Here is a 12,141-nt window from a genome sequence, read left to right on the forward strand (position 1 = left end):
ATATAATTATGTATGTATGCATGTATGTATAATATATATATATATATAATTATTATTAACAGTCTCTTATACAGCGCAGCATATTCCTTTGCGCTTTACAATTATTAATTAACAGTAATAGAACAAAACTGGTATATATATATATATATATATATATATATACACTGCTCAAAAAAAATAAAGGGAACACTAAAATAACACATCCTAGATCAAAATGATGTCGGACTGAGATGCGGACCCAGAGGAGGCGAGGGGGGAGCCACAGGGAGACGGGGGGACAGCCGGCGGGCATACAGGGAGATCAGCGCTACAGTAACGCTGCAGCTGGATGTCACTCACCCGCCTGACCTCATGCCAGCTTCCACCTGGCTCCAGCACGCTCCGTAGCGCTGATCTCCCTGGATATGGGATACTCTACCTGTATGTATATATATGGGATGATGCAGCGGTGACGAAGGGGTTCACAACCCCGAAACATTGGTACTTATGAGATTCTTCAATACACTTTACCTTTTCAAAAGGCTCTAAGTACCGCTGCATCATTCCATTATTCTGCATTTCCAATCCAGGGGGCACCGGAGCATCTAATAGCGCAGTGGAGTGCCGGGCTGATTCTACATTATAGATGTGTGTGTGTGTGTGTGACTGTGTGTGTGTGTGTGTGTGTGTGTGTGTGTGTGTGTGTGTGTGTGTGTGTGTGTGTAAAAGAGCAGTATTTGGCACTCAGTCAATAGTATACTTGCGGGGTGTCTTCTTATCGAGGGTACATAATATCCAAGTGTTTCACATAAGTTGAGCCACCATGATTCTAAAATATCGGAGAATGCTGCCTGTGGAGTCAGAGGTGGCTAAACTTAGGTGAAACACTTGAAATGAAACGTTGGTTTGTTTTACTACATGCTACAATATATTTGATTGCTTGCAAGACTCTGAGTGCCGCTGTATCTGTTCATTATTATATATACATACACACACACAAATATATATACACTGCTCAAAAAAATAAAGGGAACACAAAAATAACACATCCTAGATCTGAATATATGAAATATTCTTATTAAATACTTTGTTCTTTACATAGTTGAATGTGCTGACAACAAAATTACACAAAAACTATCAATGGAAATCAAATTTATTAACCCATGGAGGTCTGGATTTGGAGTCACCCTCAAAATTAAAGTGGAAAAACACACTACAGGCTGATCCAACTTTGATTTAATGTCCTTAAAACAAGTCAAAATGAGGCTCAGTAGTGTGTGTGGCCTCCACGTGCCTGTATGACCTCCCTACAACCCACACAAGTGGCTCAGGGAGTGCAGCACATCCAGGATGGCACATCAATGCGAGCTGTGGCAAGAAGGTTTGCTGTGTCTGTCAGCGTAGTGTCCAGAGCATGGAGGCGCTACCAGGAGACTACTCAAACGATCAGAAACAGACTCCATGAGGGTGGTATGAGGGCCTGACGCCCACAGGTGGGGGTTGTGCTTACAGCCCAACACCGTGCAGGACGTTTGGTATTTGCCAGAGAACACCAAGATTGGCAAATTCGCCACTGGTGCCCTCTGCTCTTCACAGATGAAAGCAGGTTCTCACTGAGCACATGTGACAGACGAGTCTGGAGACGCCAAGGAGAATGTTCTGCTGCCTGCAACATCCTCCAGCATGACCGGTTTAGCAGTGGGTCAGTAATGGTGTGGGGTGGCATTTCTTTGGGGGGCCACACAGCCCTCCATGTGCTCGCCAGAGGTAGCCTGACTGCCATTAGGTACCGAGATGAGATCCTCAGACCCCTTGTGAGACCATATGTTGGTGCGGTTGGCCCTGGGTTCCTCCTAATGCAAGACAATGCTAGACCTTATGTGGCTGGAGTGTGTCAGCAGTTCCTGCAAGACAAAGGCATTGATGCTATGGACTGGCCCGCCCGTTCCCCAGACCTGAATCCAATTGAACACATCTGGGACATCATGTCTCGCTCCATCCACCAATGCCACGTTGCACCACAGACTGTCCAGGAGTTGGCGGATGCTGTAGTCCAGGTCTGGGAGGAGATCCCTCAGGAGACCATCCGCCACCTCATCAGGAGCATGCCCAGGCGTTGTAGGGAGGTCATACAGGCACGTTATTAATGAGGATTCGACCTTAAAAAGTCGAAAACTGCCGTCTTTTCGACAGACGGCAGTTTTCGACTTCAATTGAATATACCCCTATGTGTATAAGGTGTATATGGAACATAAATGAATTGTGTGTAAGTACACAAACTTTGTTTAATGCACAAAGTTATTAAAAATATTTGCTAAAATGACCTTCAGGCTGTGTGTATAAGGTGTATATGAAACATAAATGCATTCTGTGCTTAGACTTGGGTCCCATCACCATGATATCTTATTATGGTATACAATTACCAATACCATCCCTGTATGCCCGCCGGCTGTCCCCCCGTGGCTCGCCCCCCCTCTTCTCCTCCTCTGCGTCCCATCTAAATTCGACTTGAAAAAGTCGAATTAAGATGGGATTGACTAGGGGTTGTCGGATCCATTCCGACAAATACATGTCGGAATGGATCCGACTTTAATTGAATATACCCCATAACCTGAAGGTCATTTAATACAATATTTCTCTAACGTCCTAGTGGATGCTGGGGACTCCGTCAGGACCATGGGGAATAGCGGCTCCGCAGGAGACAGGGCACAAAAAGTAAGCTTTTAGGATCACATGGTGTGTACTGGCTCCTCCCCCTATGACCCTCCTCCAAGCCTCAGTTAGGTTTTTGTGCCCGTCCGAGCAGGGTGCAATCTAGGTGGCTCTCATAAAGAGCTGCTTAGAAAAAGTTTTTTAGGTTTCTTATTTTCAGTGAGTCCTGCTGGCAACAGGCTCACTGCTACGAGGGACTTAGGGGAGAGAAGTGAACTCACCTGTGTGCAGGATGGATTGGCTTCTTAGGCTACTGGACACCATTAGCTCCAGAGGGATCGAACACAGGCCCAGCCATGGAGTCCGGTCCCGGAGCCGTGCCGCCGACCCCCCTTGCAGATGCCGAAGTTGAAGAGGTCCGGAAACAGGCGGCAGAAGACTTTCAGTCTTCATAAGGTAGCGCACAGCACTGCAGCTGTGCGCCATTGTTGTCGGCACACTTCACACCAGCGGTCACTGAGGGTGCAGGGCGCTGGGGGGGGGGCGCCCTGGGCAGCAATGTATAATACCTTTTTCTATGGCTAAAATACATCACATATAGCCCTTGAGGCTATATGGATGTATTTAACCCCTGCCATATATCGCAAACTCCGGGAGAAGAGCCCGCCGTTTTAGGGGGCGGGGCCTATTCTCCTCAGCACACAGCGCCATTTTCCTGCTCAGCTCCGCTGTGAGGAAGGCTCCCAGGACTCTCCCCTGCACTACACTACAGAAACAGGGTAAAACAGAGAAGGGGGGCATATTTTGGCGATATTTTTATATATTAAGCGCATATAACAGAAACAACACCTTTTAGGTTTGTTTATATACATTTTTATAGCGCTTTGGTGTGTGCTGGCAAACTCTCCCTCTGTCTCCCCAAAGGGCTAGGGGGGTCCTGTCTTCGATAAGAGCATTCCCTGTGTGTCTGCTGTGTGTCGGTACGTGTGTGTCGACATGTATGAGGACGATGTTGGTGTGGAGGCGGAGCAATTGCCGGTAATGGTGATGTCACCCCCTAGGGAGTCGACACCGGAATGGATGGCTTTAATTATGGAATTACGTGATAATGTTAGCACGCTGCAAAAGTCAGTTGACGACATGAGACGGCCGGAAAACCAGTTAGTACCTGTCCAGGCGTCTCAGGCACCGTCAGGGGCTGTAAAACGTCCCTTACCTCAGTCAGTCGACACAGGTACCGACACAGATGAATCTAGTGTCGACGGTGAAGAAAGAAACGTATTTTCCAATAGGGCCACACGTTATATGATCACGGCAATGAAGGAGGCTTTGCATATCTCTGATACTGCAGGTACCTCAAAGGGGGGTATTATGTGGGGTGTGAAAAAACTACCTGTAGCTTTTCCAGAATCAGAGGAATTGAATGACGTGTGTGATGAAGCGTGGGTTAACCCCGATAGAAAACTGCTAATTTCAAAGAAGTTATTGGCATTATACCCTTTCCCACCAGAGGTTAGGGCGCGCTGGGAAACACCCCCTAGGGTGGATAAGGCGCTCACACGCTTATCAAAACAAGTGGCGTTACCGTCTCCTGATACGGCCGCCCTCAAGGATCCAGCTGATAGGAGGCTGGAAACTACCCTGAAGAGTATATACACACATACTGGTGTTATACTGCGACCAGCAATAGCCTCAGCCTGGATGTGCAGTGCTGGGGTGGTGTGGTCGGATTCCCTGACTGAAAATATTGATACCCTGGATAGGGACAGTATTTTATTGACTATAGAGCAATTAAAGGATGCTTTTCTTTATATGCGAGATGCTCAGAGGGATATTTGCACTCTGGCATCGAGAGTAAGTGCGATGTCCATATCTGCCAGAAGAAGTTTATGGACGCGACAGTGGTCAGGTGATGCGGATTCCAAACGGCATATGGAAGTATTGCCGTATAAAGGAGAGGAATTATTTGGGGTCGGTCTATCGGATCTGGTGGCCACGGCAACAGCCGGAAAATCCACTTTTTTACCTCAGGTCACCTCCCAACAGAAAAAGACACCGTCTTTTCAGCCGCAGTCCTTTCGTTCCTATAAGAACAAGCTGGCAAAAGGACAGTCATATTTGCCCAGAGGCAAAGGAAGGGGTAAGAGGGTGCAGCAAGCAACTACTTCCCACGAACAGAAGCCCTCCCCGGCTTCTACAAAGCCCTCAGCATGACGCTGGGGCTGTGCAAGCGGACTCAGGGGCGGTGGGGGTTCGACTAAAGATTTTCAGCACACAGTGGGCGCGCTCACAGGTGGACCCTTGGATCCTGCAGGTAGTATCTCAGGGTTACAAGTTGGAATTCGAAAAGTCTCCCCCTCGCCGGTTCCTAAAGTCTGCTTTACCAACGTCTCCCTTAGAAAGGGCGACGGTATTGGAAGCCATTCACAAGCTGTATTCTCAGCAGGTGATAGTCAAGGTACCCCTCCTACAACAGGGAAAGGGGTATTATTCCACACTATTTGTGGTACCGAAGCCGGACGGTTCGGTAAGACCTATTCTAAATCTGAAATCCTTGAACCTGTACATACAGAAATTCAAGTTCAAGATGGAGTCACTCAGAGCAGTGATAGCGAATCTGGAAGAAGGGGACTTCATGGTGTCCCTGGACATAAAAGATGCTTATCTGCATGTCCCAATTTACCCTTCACACCAAGGGTATCTCAGGTTCGTGATACAAAACTGTCATTATCAGTTTCAAACGCTGCCGTTTGGTTTGTCCACGGCACCTCGGGTCTTTACCAAAGTAATGGCCGAAATGATGGTTCTTCTACGAAGAAAAGGCGTATTAATTATCCCTTACTTGGACGATCTCCTGATAAGGGCAAGGTCCAGAGAACAGCTGGAAGTCGGAGTAGCACTAACCCAAGTAGTGCTTCAACAACACGGGTGGATTCTGAATCTTCCAAAATCTCAATTGACCCCGACGACACGTCTGCTGTTCCTGGGAATGATTCTGGACACTGTTCAGAAAAAGGTGTTTCTCCCGGAGGAGAAAGCAAGGGAGTTATCCGAACTTGTCAGGAACCTCCTAAAACCAGGAAATGTGTCAGTACATCAATGCACAAGAGTCCTGGGAAAGATGGTGGCTTCTTACGAAGCAATTCCATTCGGCAGATTCCACGCACGAATATTTCAGTGGGATCTGCTGGACAAATGGTCCTGATCGCATCTGCACATGCATCAGCGGATAACACTGTCACCAAGAACAAGGGTGTCTCTTCTGTGGTGGTTGCAGAGTGCCCATCTGTTAGAGGGCCGCAGATTCGGCATACAGGACTGGGTCCTGGTGACTACGGATGCCAGCCTACGAGGCTGGGGAGCAGTCACACAGGGAAGAAACTTCCAGGGTGTGTGGTCAAACCTGGAGACGTCTCTTCACATAAATATACTGGAGCTAAGAGCGATTTACAATGCTCTAAGCCTGGCAAAACCGCTGCTTCAGGGTCAGCCGGTGTTGATCCAGTCGGACAACATCACGGCAGTCGCCCACGTAAACAGACAGGGCGGCACGAGAAGCAGAAGAGCAATGACAGAAGCTGCAAGGATTCTTCGCTGGGCGGAAAATCATGTCATAGCACTGTCAGCAGTGTTCATTCCGGGAGTGGACAACTGGGAAGCAGACTTCCTCAGCAGACACGACCTCCACCCGGGAGAGTGGGGACTTCATCCAGAAGTCTTCCACATGATTGTGAACCGTTGGGAAAAACCAAAGGTGGACATGATGGCGTCCCGCCTCAACAAGAAACTGGACAGATATTGCGCCAGGTCAAGAGACCCTCAGGCAATAGCTGTGGACGCTCTGGTAACACCGTGGGTGTACCAGTCCGTGTATGTGTTTCCTCCTCTGCCTCTCATACCAAAGGTACTGAGAATTATACGGCTACGGGGAGTAAGAACAATACTCGTGGCTCCGGATTGGCCGAGAAGGACTTGGTACCCGGAACTTCAAGAGATGCTCACGGAAGAGCCGTGGCCTCTACCGTTAAGAAGGGATCTGCTTCAGCAGGGACCTTGTATGTTCCAAGACTTACCGCGACTGCGTTTGACGGCATGGCGGTTGAACGCCGGATTCTAAAAGAAAAGGGCATTCCAGAGGAAGTTATTCCTACCTTGATTAAAGCCAGGAAGGAAGTGACCGCACAACATTATCACCGCATTTGGAGAAAATATGTTGCGTGGTGTGAGGCCAAGAAGGCCCCAACGGAGGAATTTCAATTGGGTCGATTCCTACATTTCCTGCAGGCAGGATTGTCTATGGGCCTCAAATTGGGGTCTATTAAGGTTCAAATTTCGGCCTTATCGATTTTCTTCCAGAAAGAATTGGCTTCAGTGCCTGAAGTACAAACCTTTGTCAAAGGTGTACTACATATACAGCCCCCGATTGTGCCTCCAGTGGCACCGTGGGATCTCAACGTAGTTTTGGATTTTCTCAAATCCCATTGGTTTGAGCCGCTCAAATCGGTAGATTTGAAGTATCTTACATGGAAAGTAACCATGCTACTGGCCCTGGCTTCAGCCAGGAGAGTATCAGAGTTGGCGGCTTTATCGTACAAAAGCCCATATCTGATTTTCCATTCGGACAGGGCAGAACTGCGGACGCGTCCTCAGTTTCTGCCTAATGTGGTTTCGGCTTTTCACTTGAACCAGCCTATTGTGGTGCCTGCGGCTACTAGCGACTTGGAGGTCTCCAAGTTGCTGGACGTTGTCAGAGCATTGAAAATATATATTTCAAGGACGGCTGGAGTCAGAAAATCTGACTCGCTGTTTATCCTGTATGCACCCAACAAGATGGGTGCTCCTGCGTCTAAGCAGACGATTGCTCGTTGGATCTGTAGCACAATCCAACTTGCACATTCTGTGGCAGGCCTGCCACAGCCTAAATCTGTAAATGCCCACTCCACAAGGAAGGTGGGCTCATCTTGGGCGGCTGCCCGAGGGGTCTCGGCATTACAACTTTGCCGAGCAGCTACGTGGTCAGGGGAGAACACGTTTGTAAAATTTTACAAATTTGATACTCTGGCTAAGGAGGACCTGGAGTTCTCTCATTCGGTGCTGCAGAGTCATCCGCACTCTCCCGCCCGTTTGGGAGCTTTGGTATAATCCCCATGGTCCTGACGGAGTCCCCAGCATCCACTAGGACGTTAGAGAAAATAAGAATTTACTTACCGATAATTCTATTTCTCATAGTCCGTAGTGGATGCTGGGCGCCCATCCCAAGTGCGGATTGTCTGCAATACTTGTACATAGTTATTGTTACAAAAATCGGGTTATTATTGTTGTGAGCCATCTTTTCAGAGGCTTCTTCGTTGTTATCATACTGTTAACTGGGTTCAAATCACAAGTTGTACGGTGTGATTGGTGTGGCTGGTATGAGTCTTACCCGGGATTCAAGATCCTTCCTTATTGTGTACGCTCGTCCGGGCACAGTACCTAACTGAGGCTTGGAGGAGGGTCATAGGGGGAGGAGCCAGTACACACCATGTGATCCTAAAAGCTTACTTTTTGTGCCCTGTCTCCTGCGGAGCCGCTATTCCCCATGGTCCTGACGGAGTCCCCAGCATCCACTACGGACTATGAGAAATAGAATTATCGGTAAGTAAATTCTTATTTTTTAATAACTTTGTGTATTAAACAAAGTTTGTGCACATTGAGCCATCAGAAAACAAAGGTTTCACTATCTCAGTCTCGCTCAAGAAATTCCGTATTTCGAATATTCTGTATTATGGAATATTTGGATATGGGATAATCAACCTGTATATGTACATGCAGGTTCACATTTTGTGAACTATGTTACTGATTTCTATAGTGTTATGGCTCCCACTGTAATTTATATCTGTCACATACATTTTTCGAATACAGGACCAATATGAGTATTGGAGAGCAAGCAGAATGCTCAACAAACCTACACATTGCAGTAGTTTGGTGCCTGCCTAGAGCCCTTAACACCAACAGAAGCAATGTGCAGATTCTGTCTGTGCATTTTCAGATAAAGGTACAGCTGTGGGGGATGTGGGACACTCCATGCCTCAGTAGCTGTGCAGAACTCATTTAAGTCACACCTTCTAAACACGGTGTTGGCTCTACCAATATTCATAGGACACTGACTTGTGTTGGTATCCAGTTAGATCACTAGTTACTAGTGTACTGACAGGCTACATTCTTATAAATATTAAGCCACATAAAATAGCTGCATTTCTTGCTTGTATACTGAGCCAGATTAAGGCCCAGATTTATCAAGCCTTGGCTGGTACTTTATCACCTTGCTGTTTATCACTCTTCAAGGCTTGATAAATCTGGGCCTAAGGCCACATGGTGTCCTAGGCAAGATATAGGTTCGGAGTCCCACACACACACACACACACGTGAGCTGATAGAAAAAAAGTAAATAGTCACAGGCCTCTTACATCTACACACTTACCATAAACTCTCCCCATGCAAACACACACCATAAACCCTCCACATTATGTACCCATTAGACACCATCAAGCCTTGCCATTTGCCCCTAAAATGCAATCAGACATCTCTTACTTGCCCATCAGATACACCCACATGCACCAAAGCTTCCCACATGCCTATCAGACTTTTCTACCTGCTCATCACACCACCCAACTTATCCCTTAGATGCCCATCAGACCCCGTAACCAGTCATCAGATGTCCCTTATAGTGTATGCTCTTCACATTTTCCCCCATGCCCCTTATATGTCCATCAGATGTCCCCACATAACCTTATATGTCATAGAAGATCTTAGCTTGTGTTGCTGGATCCTGTGCAGAGAGTAGGGAGAGCACAATCTACTCCTAGTGGTGCTCCGATTAGAGGAGCTCTGTGACCGCTTTGTTGGGACCTCCACTGATGTCTTCTGTCACTGCAATGCTTCATAGATCATTGCAATGCTCCTCGCGCACCTCTGTCCCCCTATTGTAATCGTGCAATGGTACACATTACAGTGTAGCAATGGGCAACATGGCCTTGATCAAACCAGATATTTTAACATAAAGGCAGGGGGTAGCAGGCAATTCCCCTGGGTTCCACTAGGAACTATGCGGTGTCTGGTGTCGGTAATGCGGCCCTGTCTGTAGACATTGTTTGCACATTAAGGAAAATTAAAAACAAATAAACATTAGACCCATAGAAGTGAAGTTTTCCAAGAGTGGAGCTTTAATCAATTCTGTACTTTATTTTCCCATTGCTGTTTGAAGGCAAAGCCACAGAATGATGCACACTGTAGAGTGCTATAATATAACATACGTATTTAGTATTCTGTGCCAGCCTGAAATTAATTGGGCACATTCTTTTTCTATCAATGTGGCCAACATAACAAATGGCGATCGTGATTGGGCAATTAAGAAAGACCAATGTAGAACTCACTCTTTAGGTGTGTGTGGCAAATCCCAGACATTAATGTCCCATTAAGTAGATTAATGCTTTGTTAGTGCTGTTTATCAAAGTGTCTGCGGGTTGACTTTTAATTCCCTGAAGTGATAAGTTAGCACCGCTATAATTTTTCCCATTTTTTTCTTTCACTTGTTTGTTATCTTTGTGTATACTTCACCTCCCCATGCAGCAGAATTATATAAATCATTATTATTTGCCCTACAAACAAATGTTCATTTTCTAATTGATTTTTTTTAAGTTCTGCAACTGCAAGAACTTATTTTCAAATATTAATAAAATGAATATCCTATGAACAGCGCAATCCACCATTGCCACACATTCCTACAGTACGGATGGTGTAATGGTTAGCATTACTTCCTCACAGCACTGAGGTCATGGGTTCCATTACCACCATTGCCCTAACTGTGCGGAGTTTGTATAATCTTCCCGTACTTGCATGGGTTTTCTCCGGGTACTCCGGTTTTCTCCCACAATCCAAAAATATACTGGTAGGTTAATTGGATCCTACAAAATTAACCCTAGCGTGAATGTGTCTGTGTGCACATGGTAGGAAATATAGATTGTAAGCTCCACTGGGGCAGGGACTGATGTGAATGGCTGAATATTCTCTGCAAAGCACTGCGGAATATGTGTGCGCTATATAAAAATAACTGGTAATAATAATTAACAAAAAAAAAAAAGAGGAAGTATTCCTACACGGGGCACTCACGGACTAATAGAATATACTCTCTTCAATAGAGATTATCTCATTCAGTGACTCAAGAAAATATTAAAACATAAGTTTTATTGATTACAATTACCGTATATACTCGAGTATAAGTCGACCCGAATATAAGCCGAGGCACCTAATTTTACCCCAAAAACCTGGGAAAACTTATTGACTCGAGTATAAGCCTAGGGTGGGAAATGCAGCTCTAGCCGTACACAGCCCTCAGTGCCAGATATGCCCTCATACTGCCAGATATGCCTCCACAGTGCCAGATATGCCCCACAGTGCCAGATGTGCCAAATATGCCCCACAGTGCCAGATATGCCCCACAGTGCCAGATGTGCCCGATATGCCCCACAGTGCCAGATATGCCCCACAGTGCCAGATGTGCCAGATATGCCCCACAGTGCCAGATGTGCCCCACAGTGCCAGATATGCCCCACAGTGCCAGATGTGCCAGATATGCCCCACAGTGCCAGATGTGCCAGATATGCCCCACAGTGCGAGATGTGCCTGATATGCCCCACAGTGCCAGATATGCCCAAAGTGCCAGATGTGCCAGATATGCCCCACAGTGCCAGATGTGCCTGATATGCCCCACAGTGCCAGATGTGCCAGATATGCCCCACAGTGCCAGATGTGCGCCACAGTGCTAGATATGCCCCACAGTGTCAGATATGCCCCACAGTTGCAGATGTGCCAGATATGCCCCACAGTGCCAGATATGCCCCACAGTGCCAGATGTGCCAGATATGCCCCACAGTGCCAGATGTGCCTGATATGCCCCACAGTGCCAGATATGCCCCACAGTGCCAGATGTGCCCCACAGTGCCAGATATGCCCCACAGTGTTAGATACTTACCCTCCGTCGCTCCCGCGCTGTCTTCTGAAGAAGGGACATGGAGAGCGCAGTGCGCGGCTCTCCTGTGTCCCTCCTGCATCTCCGGCGGCAGCGGCGTGTGTTAAAGGAAGTGCCGGTTCGTGCACTTCCTTTAACACACACACCGCCGGAGATGCAGGAGGGACACAGGAGAGCCGCGCACTGCGCTCCCCGTGTCCCTCCTAACGCTGACTCAAGTATAAGCCGAGGTGGCTTTTTCAGCACAAAAAAACGTGCTGAAAAAGTCGGCTTATAATCGAGTATATACGGTATATTGTTAGACCAGCGAAATATCAAGAATTATGTGAATGTGCCACAATAAGTGAATATAAAATATTAAGGGGGGTATCCAATCAGAGGTGAAATAACATTCGCACTTTTTTCCTGATGTTTCACCGATATTTTTTTTTAGAGGCTATCCAATTTGGGTCGTCAATAAAAATTAGCTTTCCTCCCAAAAACAGTGGGAACCTGTGTGTTTT

General features: G+C 46.9%; 1 protein-coding gene across 2 annotated transcripts in view; it reads left to right on the top strand.

The window, feature by feature from the left end:
- Window positions 1–12,141, top strand: part of XYLT1 (xylosyltransferase 1) — a 585,745-nt gene that overhangs the window by 541,941 nt on the left and 31,663 nt on the right. The window lies entirely within an intron of this gene.

The sequence above is a fragment of the Pseudophryne corroboree genome, chromosome 7 (assembly GCF_028390025.1).
Source record: "Pseudophryne corroboree isolate aPseCor3 chromosome 7, aPseCor3.hap2, whole genome shotgun sequence".
Taxonomy (NCBI): domain Eukaryota; kingdom Metazoa; phylum Chordata; class Amphibia; order Anura; family Myobatrachidae; genus Pseudophryne; species Pseudophryne corroboree.